An 8,633-nucleotide genomic window follows, 5' to 3' on the forward strand; every position below is an offset into this window, starting at 1 on the left:
GGGAGACAATATTCATTGTGGCCAGTCTTTCTTACGCCATACAACCTGCCACCGGAGATGTGCATGCAACAGGAGTTGCTATTCTTGACCATATTAATGCATGGTCCGAACCATTCAAAAGATCTCTGGATGTTTTCCTACAACCACTGATAAAAGAGTTGAAGGATTTGTGGTCAACAGGGGTGAGGATGTATGACAGCTCAACGAAGACGAATTTTACGATGCGAGCGATGCTTTTGTGGACCATAAGTGACTTTCCTGCCTATGGGATGTTTTCTGGATGGACTACACATGGGAGATTAGCTTGTCCATATTGTAATGGAACGACAGAAGCGTTTCAACTGAAGAATGGTAGGAAGACAAGTTGGTTCGATTGTTACCGTCGATTTCTTCCCATTGGCCATCCGTACCAAAGAAACAAGAATTTGTTTAGGCACAAAAGGGTTGTGATAGACACTCCTCCTCCATATCTAACTGGAGAACAAATTGAAGCGCAAATCGACTACTACAGAGCTAACAAAACAGTTCGTTGTGGTGGTAATTGGCATGTCCCTCGTAATATGTCTGATTCTTACGGTGTTCATCACAACTGGTACAAGAAGAGTGTATTTTGGGAGTTGCAATATTGAAAGGATCTTCTTGTGCGCCACAACCTCGATGTGATGCATATAGAGAAGAATTTCTTTGAGAACATCATGAATACAATATTGAATATCCTAGGGAAAACAAAAGACAACATAAAATTAAGGTTGGACTCGCCGGATATTTTCTCAAGAAATGAGTTACATATAAAAAGCAATGGACAAGTTCCCGTTCTGATATTCAGATTGTCTTCAGAAAAAAAAGTCGGTGTTGTTCAACTGGGTGGCATCAGAAGTGAAGTTCCCCGATGGGTATGTTTCAAATCTCTCTAGATGTGTTAAAAAGGGTCAAAAATTCTCCGGGATGAAGAGTCATGATTGTCATGTCTTTATGCAACGATTACTGCCCTTTGCATTTGCGGAGCTACTTCCAACAAACGTACATGAAGCACTTGCGTGTAGTATATTATAGCGCAGTAATTTTATAATGGTTTAGTTTGCAATAATATATGACTAATAATATGTTTAATTTTTTTTGGAATATAAAGTAGACATTGAAGCATTTTTCAGGGATCTGAGCACACGCACTCTTAAAGAAGAAGTTGTGGAACTGCTTCAGGAGAACATTTCCATCTTATTGTGCAACTTGGAGAAGATATTTCCCCCGGGAATTTTTGACGTCATGGAGCATCTAGCTGTCCACCTTCCATATGAGACATTGCTTCGTGGACCTGTACATTACGGATGGATGTATCAGTATGAGCGAGCCATGAAATATTTGAAGGGAAAAGCAAAGAACTTCGCCAAAGTTGAAGGTTCTATAATTGCTGGAAGTTTGACGAAAGAAGTTTCTCACTTCACATCGTACTATATTGCGTCAAAAGTACGTACCCGGAGAAGAGCTCCAAGAAGATATGATGATGTTGGTGTTGCACCAACATATGCAGTTCCTGGTGTTCCAGACATCTTTAGCCAGATTGGGCGACTCGGTGGGAAATCAAAAGAGGTTTGGTGGTCGAGTGAACAAGACGCTCATAGTGCACACACCTATATTCTACTCAATTGTGAGGATCCATTGATGCGTTATTTTGAAAGGTAACATATATAGACACTTCTAAACACATATATGTATAAATTATATAATTGCGAAAGATTAATTAATATAAAATGTGATTTTACAGCATATTTGTTTCTCAAGTCGAAGAAACATTTCCAGGTATATCCACAAGTGACGTAGACAAAAGGAAAGATCAACACTTTGTTAAGTTGTTGAAGAATCAGGTATTAACTCAAACTCTTTTTCATACATGATCTGTATTTCAACGTTCTCTTTATTTTTGCAGGTTAATTATGACGATGATGCAGATTATCCTAAGTGGTTACACGAAGTAATTCAATCTCCACTTGTAAAGGTCACCACATCACATATGTATTTCACACGAGGCTATACTTTTCACACATATGAGTATGGTAGACAGCGGGCGACCAGTAACTATGGAATATGTGTGAAAGGGAAAACATATTTCTACGGGATCTTGACGGAGATTATTGAAGTTGAATTCCCAGGGATATTGAAGCTGAAATGCGTCCTCTTCAAATGTGAATGGTTCGACCCTGTCGTCAACAGAGGTGTTCGGTTTAACAAATTCGGTGTAGTTGATGTCAACGGTGGACGAAGGTACAACAAATTCGAGCCTTTCATCTTAGCTTCACAAGCAGACCAAGTTAGCTTCCTTTCATACCCTCAGATGAGAGATTCAGGTATAAATTGGTTAGTCGTGATCAAAGTTACACCTCGAGGACGAATCATCAGTGGAGAAGAAACACCATTGCAAGAAAAACAGATAAATGAAGTCGAGGAACCTGAACATGAAATTGATGACATCGTTCTCATTGATCCGCATAATCACGAGTACGAAGATCTTACCGACGATGCCACGGACGAAGATATTGAAGACGAGTTTAATGAAAATGATGATGTTTCTAGTGATGACGAGAATGTCGATGTATCCGATTGATGTATTTGATTTTCTGTAAAGTAATGGGAGTTTGTTTTAGAAATAAGATATATTGAGATTATAAGTTAAGGAATTGTGGTTTTAGAATTTGGGTTTTGGAATGGAAAGAATAGATTGAGGTTAAAGGGAAGATGGGTTTGGGGTTTGGAATATATGAAGTAGAAGATAAGGAAGATGGGGTTTGGGGTTTTGGATTTTAGGGATTTAAACATATTCCTCGTTATTTTCTCATAAACTAACGAGAAACTTATGACGAATCCTAAAAATAAAGAACACGGGACTCGTTAATTCCACGTAAGCAGAAATCATCGTAAGCTAACGAGGAAATAACGACGAAATAAAAAAAATAAAGAACGCGGGGCTCGTTAATTCCACGTAAGAAGAAATCTTCGTAAATACCTCGTAATCGGAAAATACGGGCCTTGCTAATTCCTCGTAGAATAAAAACTAGAAAAAAGAAGAGAAAAAAGATACTGGAATCACATGTGGCGAGACCTACGTAAGTCTAGCCCACATGTGTTCCAATATCTTCTTCTCCTCTTTTTTTTTTCAAATCTTTCTAATTTGAAAAGCAAACTGGTGTGTAATTAGTGTGTGATTTGAGATAGTGTGTGATTTGTCATTTTGTGTGTGATTTATGAAGGAAACTTGTGGGAATTTATAGAAAAGCGGGCCTCGCTAATTCCTCGTAAAGGAAGGACTCGTTAATTCCACGTAAGGCAAAATCGTCGAAAAGACCTTGTAACCGGAAAACGCGGGCCTCGCTATTTCCTCGTATAGTAAAACGCGGGTCTCGCTATTTCCTCGTATTGTAAAACGAGGGCCTTTGTAATTCCTCGTAACTTTACGAGGAAATTACGAGGACATGTAATCTCTTATATATACTCCCGAGCGCTCACTCTTTATTTCGTCTCAAATTCCTCTCCACTTCCTCTCTATTTCGTAGCAATGGTAAGTCTCTCTAATTCATCTCTAATTTGATTAGTTTAGGATAGATTAGGTGGTTAGTGTATGGAATTTAGATAGGTTTACGGATTTTTTGTTAATTAGTGTTGATTAGGTGGTTTGTGCATGAATTTAGGTAGGTTTATAGAATTTGTTAATTACTAATGATGTTAATTTTAAAATTTAATTTTTTTTTCCAGACGGTTCGAAAGAACAGACTTACTCCCCATTACAGAGAGATGTTCGGTGAGCCTGGTAGTCGTTTAGACCCGTCTTCTTCAGCTCCCGGTTCTTCTTCAGCTCTCGGTTCTTCGGGTCCGGAGACTATCCCCGGGACTCAGTCTTCTCAGAGAGTCTCTCGGTCGCCTTCTTCTAGTGCACCTCTTGGGCCTCCTCCGATGGCTCCTCCGACGATGCCTCCTCATGTACCTCCTCCGATGGCTCCTCCGATGCCCGCTGAGATTCATCCCGATTTGATGGTGCATCCGAGTGCTCCTTACTCGCAGTACACTGTCAAGGACCTTCTCCGTCAGTCAGACAGAAAAGGTTTACCACTCATAGACCTCGACCGACCGGACGGAATTTTATGGTATGTTACATTAATTTTTTTTTCCAATTCTTTTTCAATTTTTATATAACATTAATAAATAATTTATACTTTAAATTTGTTTTTTTCAGGTTTGAGGTTGACAATTGTCTTGCATCAGATGTAACCGACACGATCAAAGATTTCTTCTCCATGCCACATCCGAACTGGAAAAAGACGCCGATCTACGTTAGAAAGACGTGGTTCAAAATTTGCGCTGTAAGTTATTTTTAATTAATTATATATACTTTTTTTTCATGATTTATATATATATTTTTTTAAACTAATTATTAATTTAATTTTTTTGCAGCAAAAATATCGTTGGTCCATGGGGTCACTCAGAGGGTGAGGAAACAGTTTTACGCAAAGGCGAAAGTTAGTTTGTTGGACACGGTCTCCAACTGGAAGGGTGACTGGATCGTGAAGGGATATGAGCGTGGCAAACCCGCTGAGCTCACCACGAATGTGTGGGATGGCCTCATCCGTTATTGGCGGGATCCTGAGTCCATCAGAATCGCCCAGTCTTGCTCTGCATCCCGTAACACGGTAGATGAGCACGGCCACGGTCTGATGCTTCACTCTACGGGCCAAAAACCCCACCCTGGTGTCCGTTTAGAAATGGTAATTAAATATTTTATTTAATTAAATTTTTAATATATATATGTATATATGTATATTATAACTTTCTTAAATATTTTTAGGCCAAAGAGACGTGACAACTCCCGTCTCTTATGCAACTTTACGAGAGGACTCACAAGAATAAGGCGGACCAATTTCTAGATGGCAAGTCTGAGCAAATCTTCAACGACTTGGTTGCTCAGGTTGACGACTGCCAGACCCAGCTGACCCATCAGTCCACCGACGGATTACCCGTCACCTTATCCACACTTGAAGTGGACAAGATTTACGAGGAGGTAAATATTTTAAAATTTTAATTTTTTTATTATTCATTTAATTTAACTTTAAATTTTTACTAACAATATTTATTTTTTTTGCTTTTAAGATTGTCCCTAAGAAAAAGGGACGTACGTTGGGGATTGGTTCCGTCAACGATGTTCCGAGTGCGACATCGTCTTATGCTCAGGCATGGGAATATGAAGTCACTGCGATGCGTAGAGAGTCCGAGCAGCTGCGTAGAGAGTCCGCTCAGCTGCGTAATGAGATGGACTCGACGCGATCTGCGTTCACATCTCGTGTGGGTGGACTCGAGGGCTTCTTGGACGTTGTAGCGGCCACAAATCCGGAATGAGAGTCCTTGTTGAGGAACATGCGACGACAAAATCCCATTCCAGAGGAGTCAGCATCCGACACACATCCCGAGGCAGATGTAGGGAAGAGGAGTGATGAATTCTACCGGGCGATGAACGACTCTTAATTCTTTTTTTTTGGTTTATTGAATTATAAATTCAAAAAATATATATATATATATATATAATATTTTGGTATTGATTTTTTAAAAAAATCTTAATTTTATTAATAAATTAAATAATTTTAATTATTTTTTTTAGTTATATTTTTAAATTCTGTAAAATAAAAAAAGAAGTAAATTCGTAGTTAATTTACGACCTATTTACGAGGAAGAATAAACGAGTATTTTACGAGGAAACATTTACGAGGAAATGACGAGGAAAAATAAACGAGTATTTTACGAGGAAATACTTTCGTGGTACTTACCTGTACTTTACGAGAAAACACTTTCGAGATATTTACGTGTAGCTTACGAGGAACACCTTTCGAGGTATTTACGAGGAAATATAGCGACCTCCTTACGTGGAATATTTACGTGGTCTTTACGACGAAATGCTGTACTTCGACTTTACAACGAAATCTTTTCCTCGCTAAGTCACGACGAATTGGCGAGGAAATATGCGTTACGACGAACGAGTAACGAAACGTGTTTCCTCGCTAATTCTTCGCAAAGCCTCTTTTTCGACGAACTCAAGAGGAATACCGTCGTCGTTAAACTTATGTTTTCTTGTAGTGATCTTTTATATGTTATTACTTATTAAAATAAATAATTTATCTACTAAGAGACAACGTAAAAGTATCTACTAATAATCTACACATTTTCGATTGTATTTTAACATTGTCTCTTAGTCTAAAAATAATAATAATAAATGCTAAGAGAGCAAAATTTTGTCCTGGCGATAATGTTGCTCTTATATCTTTTATTTAAAAAACGTCTCTTAGCATTTTTAGTTAAAAACTAAAAGACCGTATCTTATATTACGTTAAGAGTCCAAACCTAACAGATCTACAATAAATATGTTCTTATCCACCATTCCTTTTTTTTTTTTACTTTTGGCTTTTAATTTTTTTTTTCATAGAATTAGTAAATGAGAAAAAAATACAATGGCTAGGCCTTAACAGAGGGAACACTTTGAGCTAGTTGGTATGTCGGGAACCTACGTGGCATGTGAGGGTTGTAGATTTTTTACTTCCGTTTGTCAACGGTAAATGTAAACATATGGCAATTAAGGCCAATAGGACTCGGGAATCACGTAACACAACAAACAGCCGTTGATGATTCCGGTTCGCGCGGAAAGTCAGTTGTCTTGCCGCCAAATCTCACCACGTTCACATGCAGATAGTTTTAGGTTATAAAGATTATAATTTCACCTTTTTCTTGAAAGAGATAATTTCACTTGTTGACAAAAGATGTTTAATTTCAGCTTGTAAGCTTTTTTCATTCTCAACTACACTCGTGACTTGTGTTAGAAACAAAATATTGTAATTTAAAGGGGAAATAAAATGTATTTCATATGTACATATATTACTTTTTACATTTTCTTTTAGGTATAAAAATATAGAGAGAATCAAACGTTTTAAACCTTTAGTGTTATAAAATTCTGTAATTCTGTTCACAAACCAATTCTGTAATTTTTTTCGTTTGTAAATAATATAATCGATATATGAATTTCTGAAATTAGAAGAGAAAACAAAAGAACATTAATTTGTTATTTGATAAAAAGAATTTGAACGTGGTGAAAGATAAATAAAAAACAGCTGAAGAGAAAGGGTGGATGATAGAAGAATCATGTATTCACGGTAAGAAGAAACGGCTGGCTTTAAGACAAGTCCAAGGCGGGTCAAAGCATGAGTTGGGTCCCTGTGTCTCTTTCGACATGCGAACGACCTTGGTCGGCGTGGCTGGTTTACAGTGGCAGAGCCAGAATATTTTTGTATCGAGGTTATAATTATTTTTTTCAAAAACATAATTTATAAACCATTAAAAATTACTAATTATAACTTTAATTTTTAATTTTTTGTGATTATTTTGATGGAATTGTATTTTTTGGGGGTTAAATTTTATATTTTAATGGGGTCAATAATTTTTTTCTTAAATAAAAACATAATTAGGCAATAAACAAATATCTTGTTACTATTCATATGAAAAATGATGCACAACATATGAATATGATCATAAAATTTCACAGTCTCAAATCTAGCCATAAATAATACTCCTTCCGTTTCATATTAAGTGTCGTTTTAGAAAAAAAATTTCGTTACAAAATAAGTGTCATTTTCGATTTTCAATGCAAAATTTATTAATTTTATGCAATATTTATTTTTCTATTGGTTGAAATATGGTTAGTTGTATAGGTAACAGTGTTTTTTTATGAAAAATGTACAAAATTAATTGTTTCCATAATCTATTTACCGAAACCTAAAACGACACTTATAATGAAACAGATGAGAGTAAATCGTAACGGTTGTTACCATTAAATTTTTGTTACTATTCATATGAAAAATGTAGTAACGGAAGATTTATTTAGGCAATAAACAAATATCTAAACAAATGGTTTGAGAGGTTGAAAGTGTCATGTGAAATATAATGAAGGTTCGAGACTTATTAAATGGGAAAAAAATGGGAAAACATGATTCGTGTCTGCTTGAGTGCTTCTAGGTGTAGCAGGTAGCAACGATATGTGTTGTTTTCGTCCTTTTATGGAGTCACACGTATTTTTGATATTTTATCAATTATACGTACTATTACGTTTATCCAGACGAATCCGAGATTGGATATGCATTCTTTAAGCGTGTGATTATTATTGTTGTCGCAACCACAAAAGATATGTGATATTTAGGCGATCGATGGCATAGTTGGGGGGCTTTAACCAGGAAAAAAAAACTGTTTTGGTTGTTCGGTAAAAAAGGGTCGGACGTGATAATTTGTGGGATTATGAGAGTTTCTAAGTGTTTTAACCGTGATGAAGCATACGAACAAAGTAAAAAATGAGTGAAGTAACCGTAAGTATTTGAGAGAGAAGAGAAATTTGAGAATTTAAGAGAATGAGAGGATTTGTGAGATTGAGAGAATGAAAGAAATGTTTGTATTGAATTGTGTGTTTAATTGTCTAACATACATGGTATATTTAAAGGAAACAAAAGCAATAAGCACTCAATGGTGGAAGACTAGATAACTAGTAGTGGACTAGCCACTCCTCCCCATTTGGTAAGTGATATGGCCACTCCTCCCACTTCCTCCACTAACTAGTAGTG

The sequence above is a fragment of the Brassica oleracea genome, chromosome C1, assembly GCF_000695525.1.
Source record: "Brassica oleracea var. oleracea cultivar TO1000 chromosome C1, BOL, whole genome shotgun sequence".
Lineage (NCBI taxonomy): Eukaryota > Viridiplantae > Streptophyta > Magnoliopsida > Brassicales > Brassicaceae > Brassica > Brassica oleracea.